At 45.4% G+C, this 14,011-nt stretch overlaps 1 protein-coding gene across 19 annotated transcripts in view; it reads right to left on the bottom strand.

The window, feature by feature from the left end:
- COBL (cordon-bleu WH2 repeat protein) overlaps nucleotides 1-14,011 on the bottom strand; it is a 106,157-nt gene that overhangs the window by 24,038 nt on the left and 68,108 nt on the right. The gene's annotated exons all lie outside the window — the stretch shown is intronic.

Raw genomic sequence — 14,011 nt, 5'->3', positions numbered from 1 at the left:
AAACTGCGGGAGGCAGTGCAAGACAGGAGTGCCTGGCGTGCTCTGGTCCATGGGGTCACGAAGAGTCGAACACGACTGAACGACTAAACAACAACAACAACGCGTCTGAAGGAGCATCTCCATGCCCCATCATTCAGTCCAGACACTGAGGTCCAGCTCCGAGGGCCTTTTTGCGGTTCCCTCACTACAAGAAGAGAGGTTACAGGGAACCAGGCAGAGGGCCTTCTTGGTAGTGGTGCCCTCCCTGTGGAATGCCCTCCCATCAGATGTCAAGGAAATAAACAACTATCTGACTTTTAGAAGACACCTGAAGGCAGCCCTGTATAGGGAAGTTCTTAATGTTTGATCTTTTATTGTGTTTTTAATGCTCTGTTGGAAGCCGCCCAGAGTGGCTGGAGATATTATTATTATTATTATTATTATTATTATTATTATTATTATTATTATTATTATTACAGTTGCTGAGAGCCTGTCATTCAAACAACAACAAAAATCCAACAAATGAGCAATTGTCACTGATTGGAAATTAAGATAGAAACCTTAGCTAATGGAGGTGTGCCTAGCTCCAGCTGAAGTGAGGGGGCCATTCCTTCTCACCTGCCATTCCTTCTCACCTGAATAGGGATGATTTAATCTACTGTAGTCTATTTACTTCTGGCAAGGAGGGCTTAAGTGCCCTCAGGCCAGGCAGCTCACGTAAAGGCTAGTGTAGGAAGAGTCTTAGAAGACCTGCTCCCTGCCTTGCAGGCCTTTTTCCACCTAGTCTGGGAGGGCGAGGCCTGGACTGACTCCAGCTACAAAAGTTGAGGCTGCTGAAGATACTCTTGGGGTGAAGTATTGTTCAGCGGGGTTTGTTGCTGTTATTGATTTTAGATAATTTATATAATTTATACAATTCGGGTTTTCCGCAGAATGGACGTTTGCTCCAATCGAGCTTTCAAGAGCAGATTTTCACAGGGAAAGCTCCAGAGCAAAAAGAAGGGCGCTTGGACACAAAGCTATAAGCCAGGCATCCCCAAATTTTGGCCCTCCAGATGTTTTGGACTACAATTCCCATCATGCCTGACCACTGGTCCTGTTAGCTAGGGATCATGGGAGTTGTAGGCCAAAACATCTGGAGGGCCGCAGTTTGGGGGTGCCTGCTATAAACCATGAACCATTCTTGGAAAGAGCTGATGAAAGGAAAGTGTGTATAAGCCCTCAGTCTGGGTTTGTTTGTGGTTGCAGCAACATTCAAATCTGCCTTTCAACCCAGGTGCTAAATGGAGCTATCCTGGGTGTTATTTATCGTGCTTCTTTGCCTTTTGGGCTTTGACCTCTGCTTCTTTCAACCTCGGTTATCTTGGTTACTCTCTGCTTTGTCTGACCTTGCCTGGGGGAACTTGACCTTTCTTTAACCAGATTTTGCTTCATGAACCTTCCAGGTGCTAATAGAATAGGATGCAGACTCCTTACCTAGCACAAGACCCCACTTGCGCTAGAACCCCTTGCTGGGGCAGAATAGCAATTGACTATACATGTAAGTCACTAAAGGTAAGTTGCATTCATTCCCCACCCAGAAGTGCAACTTCTAGAAACTCTGTGGAGGCTGAACTTAGCTTTTTCTCAGCGGCAAAAGGGGTACTTGAATTTCATCCTTCTGTGGCTGCTCTTTTCTCATTAAGCAAATAACCACCAGTGCATCTTCGAATGAGCTAGGTCAGGGGTCAGCAAACTTTTTCAGCAGGGGGCAGGTCCACTGTCCCTCAGACCTTGTGGGAGGCCAGACTATATTTTTTTGAGGGGGGGGGAGAATGAATTCCTAAGCCCCACAAATAACCCAGAGACGCATTTTAAATAAAAGCACATATTCTGATCATGTAAAAACACGCTGATTCCCAGGCTGTTCGCGGGCTGGATTTAGAAGGTGATTGGGCCAGCTCCGGCTCCTGGGCCTTATTTGCCTACCCATGAGCTAGGTAATGCTGCTCTGAGGACGGTTTGGTTTAGCAAAATAAAAAAAATTCCTTCAGTAGCACCTTAAAGACCAACTACGGTAAGTTTTTATTTTGGTATGAGCTTTTGTGTACATGCACACTTCGTCAGATAGCATGCACACAGGATAACAAATCTGTGTGCATGCACACGAAAGCTCATACCCAAATAAAAACTTAGTTGGTCTTTAAGGTGCTACTGAAGGATTTTTTTTATTTTGCTTCGACTCAGACCAACATGGCTACCTACCTGTAACTAGGTTTGGTTTAGTGCAGTGATGGGGAATATCTGCCCTGTGGGTGTAACGAGGCCTGGCAGGGATTCTAATTTGGCCCACAAGTCTGTTTTCATCAAACTATGCGCACCTGCCCGGCTGCCCCACACCTGATGCCGGTGTGCAGTAGGTAAAGGTGCTGTTGCAAAGGATTATTCAGGAATCTGAAGTGTGCTCCAGATTGTTCCTTGGCAAGTAATGCTGCTTGGTGCAGACAGCAAGTCCCTTTGAAGTTGGTATCATAATGACAACAGGTGACTGACAGGTGGGCTGACCTACCTACCTGTCCATATGGCTTGCAGGTGAGGTCACAGGTTGTATCCAGTTCCCCACCACTGGTTCATTTCCTTCGTTAAATATGAATTGATTTTCGGTTGTATATAGACCGCCACCGACTCTGACCAACAGGCAGGTGTTATTCATAACCCTGCCACCAGTGAATGACAGAATCTTTGGCCTCCTAAAGATAAGAGCCCACACACCTGGGAGTAGACCCATTTAAAGCCACATCTGTGTGAACACACATAGGGGACTCAATATGTGTGTTATCTCAACCAGGTGACATGAGAACCATCCCTCCCTCTGATCCTGGGAAGTAAAGCCCCAAGGAAGTGAACTGAGGGATCATCCACACTTCTGTTTGCCCTGATGCCTTCCCTCAGGGAAAGCTGTTCTTCAGCACTGAACTGGAACAAACAGCAACCAGATTTTCCATAGATTGCCATTTGTTCCAATTTAGTGTGAAAGAGTGGGTTTTCCAAAGGAAACTGCTCGGACCCAAACCTAGAAGGTGGTGAGTAACTATATAACCTTTAGATCCTGCCAACCTAGCAGTTCGAAAGCACGTCAAAGTGCAAGTAGATATATAGGTACCGCTCCGGCGGGAAGGTAAACGGCGTTTCCGTGCGCTGCTCTGGTTCGCCAGAAGCAGCTTAGTTATGCTGGCCACATGACCTGGAAGCTGTACGCCGGCTCCCTCGGCCAAGAATGCGAGATGAGCGCCGCAACCCCAGAGTCGGTCACAGGGCCGTCTTAAGCATACCCGGCGCCCTGGTACGAAGATCCCTTCGGCGCCCCCCCCCCATTTCCCAGAGTTGGACCCCCCAGTCCTTCCAGCTTGGCAGCGGCGGCGGGAGCTGCGTGGGGCTCGGCGGGGATGTCTTTGTGGCCTTGCGCCACTGGCTAAGCTGCTGGGCGAGGCGCTAGCGGGGCCCGACAGCTCGGCGGGGCCCGTGGCCTCGCTGCCGGTGCGGGGCGTCTTGCTCATGGGGCTCTACTGCGGCACCGGCAGCAGCGCAGCCGGAGCCGCTGCCGCCATCGCGGCAGGAGCCGGAGCTGGGCCGGGTGCGCAGCTGGCCGCCTTTTATGCGCGCTTCCAGCCAGCCCGAGGCAGAGCCGGAGCCGGAGCGGCGTCAGACCAGGCAGCAGCGGCTGCAAGCGGTAAGCGCCGGAAGGTGGGCGCTGCAGAGCAAGGCGCTAGCGGCGCCCGACGGCTCGCCGGTGCCCGTGGCCTCGCTGCCGGCGCAGGGCGTCTCGTTCGTGGGGCTCTACTGCGGCACCGACAGCAGCGCAGCCGGAGCCGCTGCCGCGGCAGGAGCCAAGGCCGGAACTGGGCCGGGCACGCAGCTGGCCGCCTTTTACGCGCGCTTCCAGCTGGCCTGAGGCAGAGCCGGAGCGGCGCCGGACCAGGCAGCAGCAGCGGCAAGCGACAAAAGGTGGGCGCTGCAGAGCGGAAAAGGGAGGCCACCGCGCAGCTCCCCCACTTGCTGGGGCGCCCCTCTGTGCCCCTCTGCGCCCTCTGCGCCCCCAGGCGCCCTGGTGCATGGCGCCACTAGGATCAATGGGCGAGCCGGCCCTGGTTGGTCACGACTGTACCTAATGGTCAGGGGTCCCTTTACCTTTACCTTTAATCACCTTTAGAAGCCCTGTATTGGGAAGCTTTTTAATGTGTAATGTTTTATTATGTTTTTATATATGTTGGAACCCAGACAGATGAGGAAACCCAGACAGATGGGCAGAGTACAAATAAATTATTATTATTACAGTATTATTATTATTATTATTATTATTATTATTATTATTATTATTAGCAACAGGGGACAAGTGGAAAACCACTTGGGCCTGTGCTTTCTAAGCACAGGGCAAGCAAAAGTGTGGACAAACCCCGAGTTGCGTTTCAATGCCAGAGTTCAGTTTAACCATATATCTCAGAAAACGTTTAGACTTCCTTTGAAGAACAATTATTCTTAACAATAAACTTAACAGGTTAAAGCTATTGGAAAAATGCTGGGGAGGTAGTGTATAATAGTGTACAGATAGCATTGATTTCAAGATTTGTTATCCTGTCGTAAACTTACGATAACTAAATAGTACGGGAGGCCACATTTCTATGTTTAATGCTTATGGAAATTGCTATGATGCCTCCAAGCCAAATGTGTGCACTATAAATTTATTTTAACTTGTTTAGGTATTTCTCACCCATGTGAATGCTTGTGTGCATTTGCACACAGAGAAATGATTCCAAGGTGCAAGTTGTTCAGCAAAAAAGACTAATTAATCAATCCAGCACAACGTATTACATGATAAAAAAAGTTCCAACACCTACAGCCTTTTCTGTGCATAATACAGCTCTGGCTGTGAACATCATTTCAGCTCATAAAACACATGCTTAACCATTAGCTTGAGTAAAAAATGCATGCCAATCAAAATACATGATCAACTTTCACTGTTTCCAAAACACCTGCAATTCTGTTAACTAGGAGCTGATTTTTTTTTATAAAAAAACAACAACAACCTGCCAATACCCCACATAAGAATGCAATACTCTTGAAGGGAATATAAAAACAAAATTATGGAATCAGATTTACCAGGACACAAACAGTGGTTTAAAATAATTTGATACATACTACACAGTATATAGTGTTACTTATAGAATCACAACAAAATAGTTAAAGACAGCAATAGTATGAAAAGTAGAGAAAATATGAATGTTTTTAAATGTGCCTTCTGTATTCCTATTATGTCTGATAGACCCTTAAGGGTGCGTACATGTCTAGCCAGAATAAAATCTTCATTCGCTATGGCCTATTCACTAGAAGCGTGTATGACATTGCAATCCTTTGCACTCTTACCTGGGAATAAGTATCCTTACTTTTCATAAAGGTAAAGGGACCCCTGACTATTAAGTCCAGTTGCGGACGACTCTGGGGTTGCGGCACTCATCTCGCTTTACTGGCCGAGGGAGCCGGCGTACAGCTTCCTGGTCATGTGGCCAGCATGACTAAGCCGCTTCTGGTGAACCAGAGCAGAGCACAGAAATGGCATTTACCCTCCTGCCAGAGCGGTACCTATTTATCTACAGTCATACCCCGGTTTACAACCACCTCGGTTTACAAACACCGCGGGCCTATCTGGAACGGATTAATCCACTTTCCATTACTTTCAATGGGAAAGTTCGCTTCAGGTTAAGTACGCTTCAGTTTAAGTACTCCGCGGACCGTCTGGAACGGATTCATCCACTTTCCATTACTTTCAATGGGAAAGTTCGCTTCAGGTTAAGTACGTTTCAGGTTAAGTACAGACTTCCGGAACCAATTGTGGTTGTAAACCGAGGTACCACTGCTAGGTTGGCAGGAGCTGGGACTGAGCAACGGGAGCTCACCCCGTCGCGGGGATTTTAACACCAAGTACACCTGTTTAGGCAGATGTTACAGGAACATAGGAGTAAAGAAAATGTTCTGCATATTTAAACAAGTGTTGTCCTACAAACCAGGGGTGAGAAACCTTTAGCTAGTGAGACAAATTTGGCACACTAGTCCTCTCCATTTGGCCAACTGACATGGCATCAGATGAGGGCTTGTAGGAGTGGAGCTTGGTTGACGAGCTTTGCGGGTGCTGCCAACTGGCACTTCAATGTTTTGAATAACATGATGGTAGTGACAGGTGATGGATGGATGGGTGGGTGGCTCCACCCACCAGTCAAATTTAGCCTGCAAGCCCAGCCCTGCTAAAGATCAGGCCTGTGAAGCCAAGAAGTCTCCTCTGCTCTATAGCTAGAATGGGTGGAAAATGAGGAGTTGCACCAAAAATGTGTTTCCAACAAAATGTTGCATATATGGAAAAGTTTAACACCTCTATTGTAGATGAGGACCGTCTGGCTCTCCAGATGGCGTTGGACTCCATCTCCCATCAGCTTCGGACAGTGTGGTCAGGGATGATGGGAGTTGTTGTCTAACAAGATCTGCAGGGCTAAATGGCCCTCATCCCAAATCTAAATAAAACAAAATACTAGACTCAAAGAAGCAATACAAATACTGGATTATTTTGAATCAACATAACATATTGAGCAAGTTGCAGAATTTCTTTTCACTACTGAAGAAACTATATCACACAAAGGTGCAAGTGAAAATACTTTCTATTTGTTCAACGAAGAAGGGAGGAAAAAGTCAGAAAGATGCCAATGAAGAAGGAGAAAAAAATCAAAAAGATGCCATTCACACACAATTTTTTCCTCAGTGTGGGAAAAGGGAACATAAAAAGAATGAAGGCAGAAAGGCAACAGGTTTCAGAGGTATGAAGATCATAGGAAGAGGCAAGCTGTGTCAGACGCGCTTGGTACGTGAAGGGAATGATGCACAACAATAAACTGTTGGGGAGGGAAAACAAATAATATAATTAATGACTGAGCAAAATATGTTAGGCTGCAATCTTACCTGAAGTGAGTTCCATTAAGCTCAATGGGGCTTAGTTCTTAGTAGACATGCATAGGATTAAACATCCAACACATTCCTTTGTGACTGCTGCCAGCATGAGCAAAAATTAATGCAGTTTTTTGTAAATAGAATTGCAACTGTTCTAACGTATAGATGGCCCACTTCGGTATTCAGAGTAGCCACCCTACTCGATAGACCTCTGGTTTGGAAACTAAGATCACGGAACCCTATGTAGGGCTGAAATCACAGCCCTCAAAAAAGAACTTGCAACTTGAATGGGAGATAGAAATATTAACCTCAGGTCCCTGCAATAGGGAGTTATTTCAGCAACTGGGGTGGGTAATGAAATTCATTCCCAAGTTTGGGAGAGATCAGCATTAGCAGCAGTGAGGGTGGCTCTTTACTAACTTTAAAAAATTGGCTGCCATCAACAGCAGAGACAGGCATCCCCAAACTTCGGCCCTCCAGATGTTTTGGACTACAATTCCCACCTTCCCCGACCACTGTTCCTGTTAGCTAGGGATCATGGGAGTTGTAGGCCAAAATATCTGGAGGGCCGCAGTTTGGGGATGCCTGAGCAGAGAGATCCTTTCTCATCAGTCCAGTCACTCTTTCGTTTTCCCTCAGAATGACCTTGACTCTAGGAATGTATAGATCATTCTAGGTCTGGTCTCTATCACATTTGTGTGCATTCATCCATACATCTGTTCCTTCTAGCTTCTGCATTTATTTGCCAATGTTTTAACAATTTGCACAAAATTTATATTTGAATAATATTTAATCACAAAAATATAACCAAATATGTATTATTTCATTGTACACATTTCCAAACATATTTTATCCTCAAATACACATCTCGGTAGAATCATTGGGGTGCATCACAAAATTTGGACAAGAGAAAATTTGAAGGGTAAGCACATCTTCTGTAATGCTTCTGTTGTAAATTGCTTAGTTTTTTAAAAATGAAATTGTGGTAGACAAGTAAATGAAGCAGTCTCCTTGGCCCAAGAGCTTCTGGGGCAGTAGGCAAGGAAGCTTTTCATAATTTGCTTTCCCTATATATTGTAAACTGCCCTATCATTGTTGGATGAAGGGCAGCATAGAAATTTAATAAAGAAATAAAATAAATTCTAACCTGCAGAGTTTTCTGAAATGTGCAGGCCATCCATGTCAGAATTCATAGAAATTAAATTCCTCAGGCATTGGTACTGGACATAGTGTCATTCTGGGGCAGTGTGGCAGGAAATGGGGGCTCCACAATGCCCCAGAACACTACATCCAGAGCCATTGTAGAGGAAATGAAATGGTGGTTTGTCTCCCCAGTAGGAGCGCTCTGCTGTTGTCATTGTCTGCGGCAGTATCAAAATACAGTTTTAAAAGTTAGAAAACATCACTGTTGTTACTAACTGTATTTCTTCCCGCCGCTCTACCCAGTTCCTGAGACTGAATCTCCCTCTCAAATCACCACATGCGAATTAAGCAGCAAATCTGGACTTGCAACTCTTCAATTTTATGAAATTTAGGGGGGATTTCAATGCAATTTCGTACAATGCATTGCATTCAGCCATAAGGAAGTGAAGGATGTTTTCTATTAAGAAAACATGAATTTGCTTAATTCATGAATGGCGATAGAATTTTTTATTGCTCCCCCTATACAAAAAGCTCCCTGCATGTAATAAAACAATGCATTAGATCAGGCATGGCCAAACTTGGCCCTCCAGCTGTGTTGGGACTACAATTCCCATCATCCCTGACCACTGGTCCTGTTAGCTAGGGATGATGGGAGTTGTAGTCCCAAAACAGCTGGAGAGCCAAGTTTGGCCATGCCTGGATTAGATGGTTGGGAATCTTTTGGCTTGGGGCAGATTACTCCAGTGGAAAGCTATTGAAGGCTGCATTCCCAAAAACGGTCAGGGCCAGACATGCATACAATCATACATGCAATTGCTCACAACTCTTCCTATCTCCCCCTTATTCAGTGTCCTGGTTTATCAGTGGATCAGCTTTCAGCGGAGGGTATTTTCATCCCCTAAATTATGTTGCTGGGCTCGGGGACAAAAATCAGGCCCACTCTTCAGACGATCAGCGTTCATCATCTAGACCAGGGGTCAGCACAATTCTATCTGGTGTGTAGTGGGCCTACAGAGAGTGTGGCTGGGGCAAGGGCGTGGCTGAGAAAGAGTTGCTGGATGTGGAGGACTTTCAAGCCACATTATGCCAACAGCCTAGAAGTTCCCCAACCCTGCATTAGAGTGACATGTTTATTATGAGTCCAAATCATAGAGCATGCAAGCCTAAGGTCCACTCCCGATCTCACCCCAATGGCCAGGTACTATATGAACAGGCTTATACTTCAAAACATTTCATGATGGCATAATATATTGTTATCCAGGCATGCAAGCACCACACAGAATTCAATGCAATCTTTTGATGACACTCCTATAAGCACTTGCCTTGCAGTAAGTTTCACTGATCTCAGCTGGACTTACTGCTGAATGGATTATAGTGTTGCAACCAGGTAAGTAATTCCCACAAACACAGTGGAAACTTACTCTCCCATAAATATGTTCCGATGAGGATGTTAATTCATTAAAATTTCTGCAAACCATGCACGTGACAAATCATTCTTTTAAGGCTGACACAGTATGAAAGCTCAACCAATCTCAAAATAATATAATAGAGAAAAGCAGATTAATAAATTAAAGACAAAGACATCCATGGGTCAGTAATGTTAGAAATGCACACAATACACAGATATATGTATGCTTAGTGGTCCAAAAGGATAGATCATTTAAGGAGAATAAATAGGTCAAAGCACAAAATGGCAAACAAGTAATAATAATAATAATAATAATAATAATAATAATTATTATTATTATTATTATTATTATTAATACCCCAGCCAGATGGGTGGCTTCCAACAGAATATTAAAATACAATTGCGGGCACCACGGCAGTGAGGAACTGCTGAAGCCAGCCAGAGCCAACTGCGCTACCAGGCTGGCTCCGGGCTGCTGAGACTGCCGCTGCCACTGCTTGAAGGGAAAGCAGGGACGCCCGGCGTGTCAACTGGGGAACCACTGACACACACACCCCGTGACCCAAATAGAGCCGGAGCGAGAGCGCCCTGCCACCTGGCCGACTGCCCAGCAGCGCTCTGGGGCCAGGAAAACCCCAGAGCCGATGCAGGGAGAAGGAGGAGAGGAGGAAAAGGAAGAGAAAGAGGAAGGAGAAAAACGCCGCTGAGGGAAAGAGGTAGGAGAGCACTGGGAAGGCAAGGACATGTGGCCAAGCCCACGCCTGACCTGAGCCTACTCCACGGCAGCTAGCGCTCCATGAGAGCAGGCCCGGGCCCAGAGGAAGGCCGCGCGACAGAGGAGACCACAAATGAGAGGATATTACTTCTTAATTTTTCTTTAAAATTAACTTTTTTTCTCTTTTCAAAAAAGTGTCCCCGGATTCTTTGAAAAAAATATGGTAATCTTACTAGGTAAAGACTGAAGACAGAAGTCTTTTTACAATATCCAAGATGGTATTATTTGTTATTTAGGTTTCAAAGTTTCAAATACATTTTGCATGAAAGAAAATTCTGCCATCAGTTTTATTCATATAAAAACACTATTGAAAGTGATTATTTGGAATGGGAAGTCAGCAAAAGGGAGCGGCACAGCTATTTTGCAACCTACCATGTGATTTGCATAATCAGCAAATAGTTTGCATAATATGTATATCAGGCCATTCAGATTTGCGGGACTGAGATATGGCAGTCCTAAGATTTCTCCCCAGCAAGCAACATTTTTTAAAAAAAACCTCAAGAGGCAAGTTCTAGATACTGGAAGAATTCCAGTGACAAGTTCTTAAGTCAGATATTTAACAACTGCCAATTTATCTATTTAACACTGCTTTGGAAAGCGACAGTTTTTATTATAGACACACATACGGAAACGCTCCGGGTGGTTCTGAATCAGAAGTCTACTTGGGACAATATTTGTTGGGGAAACTTCACAGAAACAGTTCTAGCATAATGAGTCTTCTATTCTGACACTTTATTAACACCTGTGGATCAATTCTGTAAGACACACTTTATGAAAGAAACCCCCCAAATCAAAGTCCTTTCTACCTCAAATAGCCCTTTGACATAGACCTAATTCTCACTTAAATGCACCTTTAAGAGTTCAGGGGAAAGCTCATAGGGCAGCCTTTGCCCCACGAGGTACCCTGCAGGTGTTTGGGGCTACAGCTTCTATCAGCATCAGCCAAGATTGCCAACAGTCAGGGTTTATGGGAGCTGCATCCCAAAATATATGGAAGGCATCAGGCTGGGGAAGGCTTGAATAGATGCATTTGCAAAGTACTTAAAAAAAAAACTGAATTCAGTATTTTGCAAATCACACAATGGGACTCTGCTAATGACCACGTTTACATTTTGTATTTTCACAATGTATGAAATGTAAAGAAGAAGAAGAGTTTGGATTTGATATCCCGCTTTATCACTACCCTAAGGAGTCTCAAAGCAGCTAACATTCTCCTTTCCCTTCCTCCCCCACAACAAACACTCTGCGAGGTGAGTGGGGCTGAGAGACTTCAGAGAAGTGTGACTAGCTCAAGGTCGCCCAGCAGCTGCATGTGGAGGAGCGGAGACGCGAACCCAGTAAAAGTGGGTTCTGTGCAGAAAGGGAACTGGGTGGCAGCTGACAGGAAGTGGCTGGTTCCATGGCTTTCCTACATCACAATGCAGGAAGCCAACCCTCAGGCCACTTGGCACTGGGACAGAGGTTTGGGCTAAGAGATTGAACTAGAATGGGAATTCTTTCTCTTCACTAGACATTAACCTACGAACCTGTGCTGGGCATCAGCCTTCCCACATATGGTTGTTTCCCTCAATTATCCCCAAATGATTTATTTACATGGACAAAGAGATATTTGCCAGAAGGCTTAGAAAGAAATTTTACCCAGGATCACGACTGGCAGCTAGGAATACCAAGTCGCTGTTCTTTTTATTTTGCCTGAACTGAGCATTGCTGTTTTGCAATGGGAGGTTGGTTCCTTCCCACCAATTTCAGGGCAGGGTGTGTCTGAATGTAATATTGTCACTATGCCATGTTGTTGTTGTTGTTTAGTCGTTTAGTCGTGTCCGACTATTCGTGACCCCATGGACCATAGCACGCCAGGCACTCCTGTCTTGCACTGCCTCCCGCAGTTTGGTCAAACTCATGTTCGTAGCTTCGAGAACACTGTCCAACCATCTTGTCCTCTGTCGTCCCCTTCTCCTTGTGCCCTCCATCTTTCCCAGCATCAAGGTCTTTTCCAAGGATTCTTCTCTTCTCATGAGGTGGCCAAAGTATTGGAGCCTCAGCTTCACGATCTGTCCTTCCAGGGAGCACTCAGGGCTGATTTCCTTAAGAATGGATAGGTTTGATCTTCTAGCAGTCCATGGGACTCTCAAGAGTCTCCTCCAGCACCATAATTCAAAAGCATCAATTCTTCGGCGATCAGCCTTCTTTATGGTCCAGCTCTCACTTCCATATATCACTACTGGGAAAACCATAGCTTTAACTATACGGACCTTTGTCGGCAAGGTGATGTCTCTGCTTTTTAAGATGCTGTCTAGGTTTGTCATTGCTTTTCTCCCAAGAAGCAGGCGTCTTTTAATTTCGTGACTGCTGTCACCATCTGCAGTGATCAAGGAGCCCAAGAAAGTAAAATCTCTCACTGCCTCCATTTCTTCCCCTTCTATTTGCCAGGAGGTGATGGGACCAGTGGCCATGATCTTGGTTTTTTTGATGTTGAGCTTCAGACCATATTTTGCGCTCTCCTCTTTCACCCTCATTAAAAGGTTCTTTAATTCCTCCTCACTTTCTGCCATCAAGGTTGTGTCATCTGCATATCTGAGGTTGTTGATATTTCTTCCGGCAATCTTAATTCCGGCTTGGGATTCATCTAGTCCAGCCTTTCGCATGATGAATTCTGCATATAAGTTAAATAAGCAGGGAGACAATATACAACCTTGTCGTACTCCTTTCCCAATTTTGAACCAATCAGTTGTTCCATATCCAGTTCTAACTGTAGCTTCTTGTCCCACATAGAGATTTCTCAGGAGACAGATGAGGTGATCAGGCACTCCCATTGATATACTGTTTTGCTGTGTTTATGTTTTGAAAATAAAATATTGTAAAGAAAAAAAATCACAACTTCATAGACATGCACATTTTGGACGGCTGTGTTTTGAATCTTGTATTTTTTTGGAAGGTGAGGCTATGATAAATTCGGCTTTAAATGCAAACTGAATTAAATTTGTCCCCCATCCCTAACCTTAGCAAACACTAGCTTTCCCTTGAACTTGCTCTCCATATCTAGTTGGGTTCCTTTAGGCCACTGACTCTGGAACTTGGGTATTAGGCAGGGGGAGAATCAGAGGCAGACTCTTCAAACTCCCCATCCCCCTTAAGTTGTTTTAGATGGAAGGGCTCAGGTCCCAGTTTTGTTACTGTGACAGAAATGTGGCCCCCACTAGTGCTGTCTCAAGTCAGCCTTCCTTCTTGCCCTGTCAGCAGATGGGTAGTCAGTAATACTGGGGGGCCCTGTCCATACAGTTCCAAACTGTCTGTAAAAAAGAGGCAGGCTGCTTTAACCCAGGCAATGGTTAAAGGTAAAGGGACCTCTGACCGTTAGGTCCAGTCGCGGACAACTCTGGGGTTGCGGCGCTCATTTCGCTTTATTGGCCGAGGGAGCATGACTAAGTCGCTTCTGGCGAACCAGAGCAGCACACAGAAACGCTGTTTACCTTCCTGCTGGAGTGGTAGCTATTTATCTACTTGCACTCTGACATGCTTTCGAACTGCTAGGTGGGCAGGAGCTGGGACCGAGCAACGGGAGCTCACCCCGTTGCGGGGATTCAAACCGCCGACCTTCTGATTGGCAAGCCCTAGGCTCTGTGGTTTAGAGACCACAGCGCCACCTGCGTCCCTAGACAATGGTTAGTTTTCATGATATTTTCCCCTCCAATCTTGCTTCATTCCTGACTGCAGATGCAAATACATTTACAAAACTT

This window comes from Zootoca vivipara, chromosome 12, assembly GCF_965207765.1.
Source record: "Zootoca vivipara chromosome 12, rZooViv2.hap1.1, whole genome shotgun sequence".
NCBI classification, from domain to species: domain Eukaryota; kingdom Metazoa; phylum Chordata; class Lepidosauria; order Squamata; family Lacertidae; genus Zootoca; species Zootoca vivipara.
Note: the sequence above shows the minus strand (reverse complement) of the source record. Positions and strands in the feature narration are given on the sequence as shown.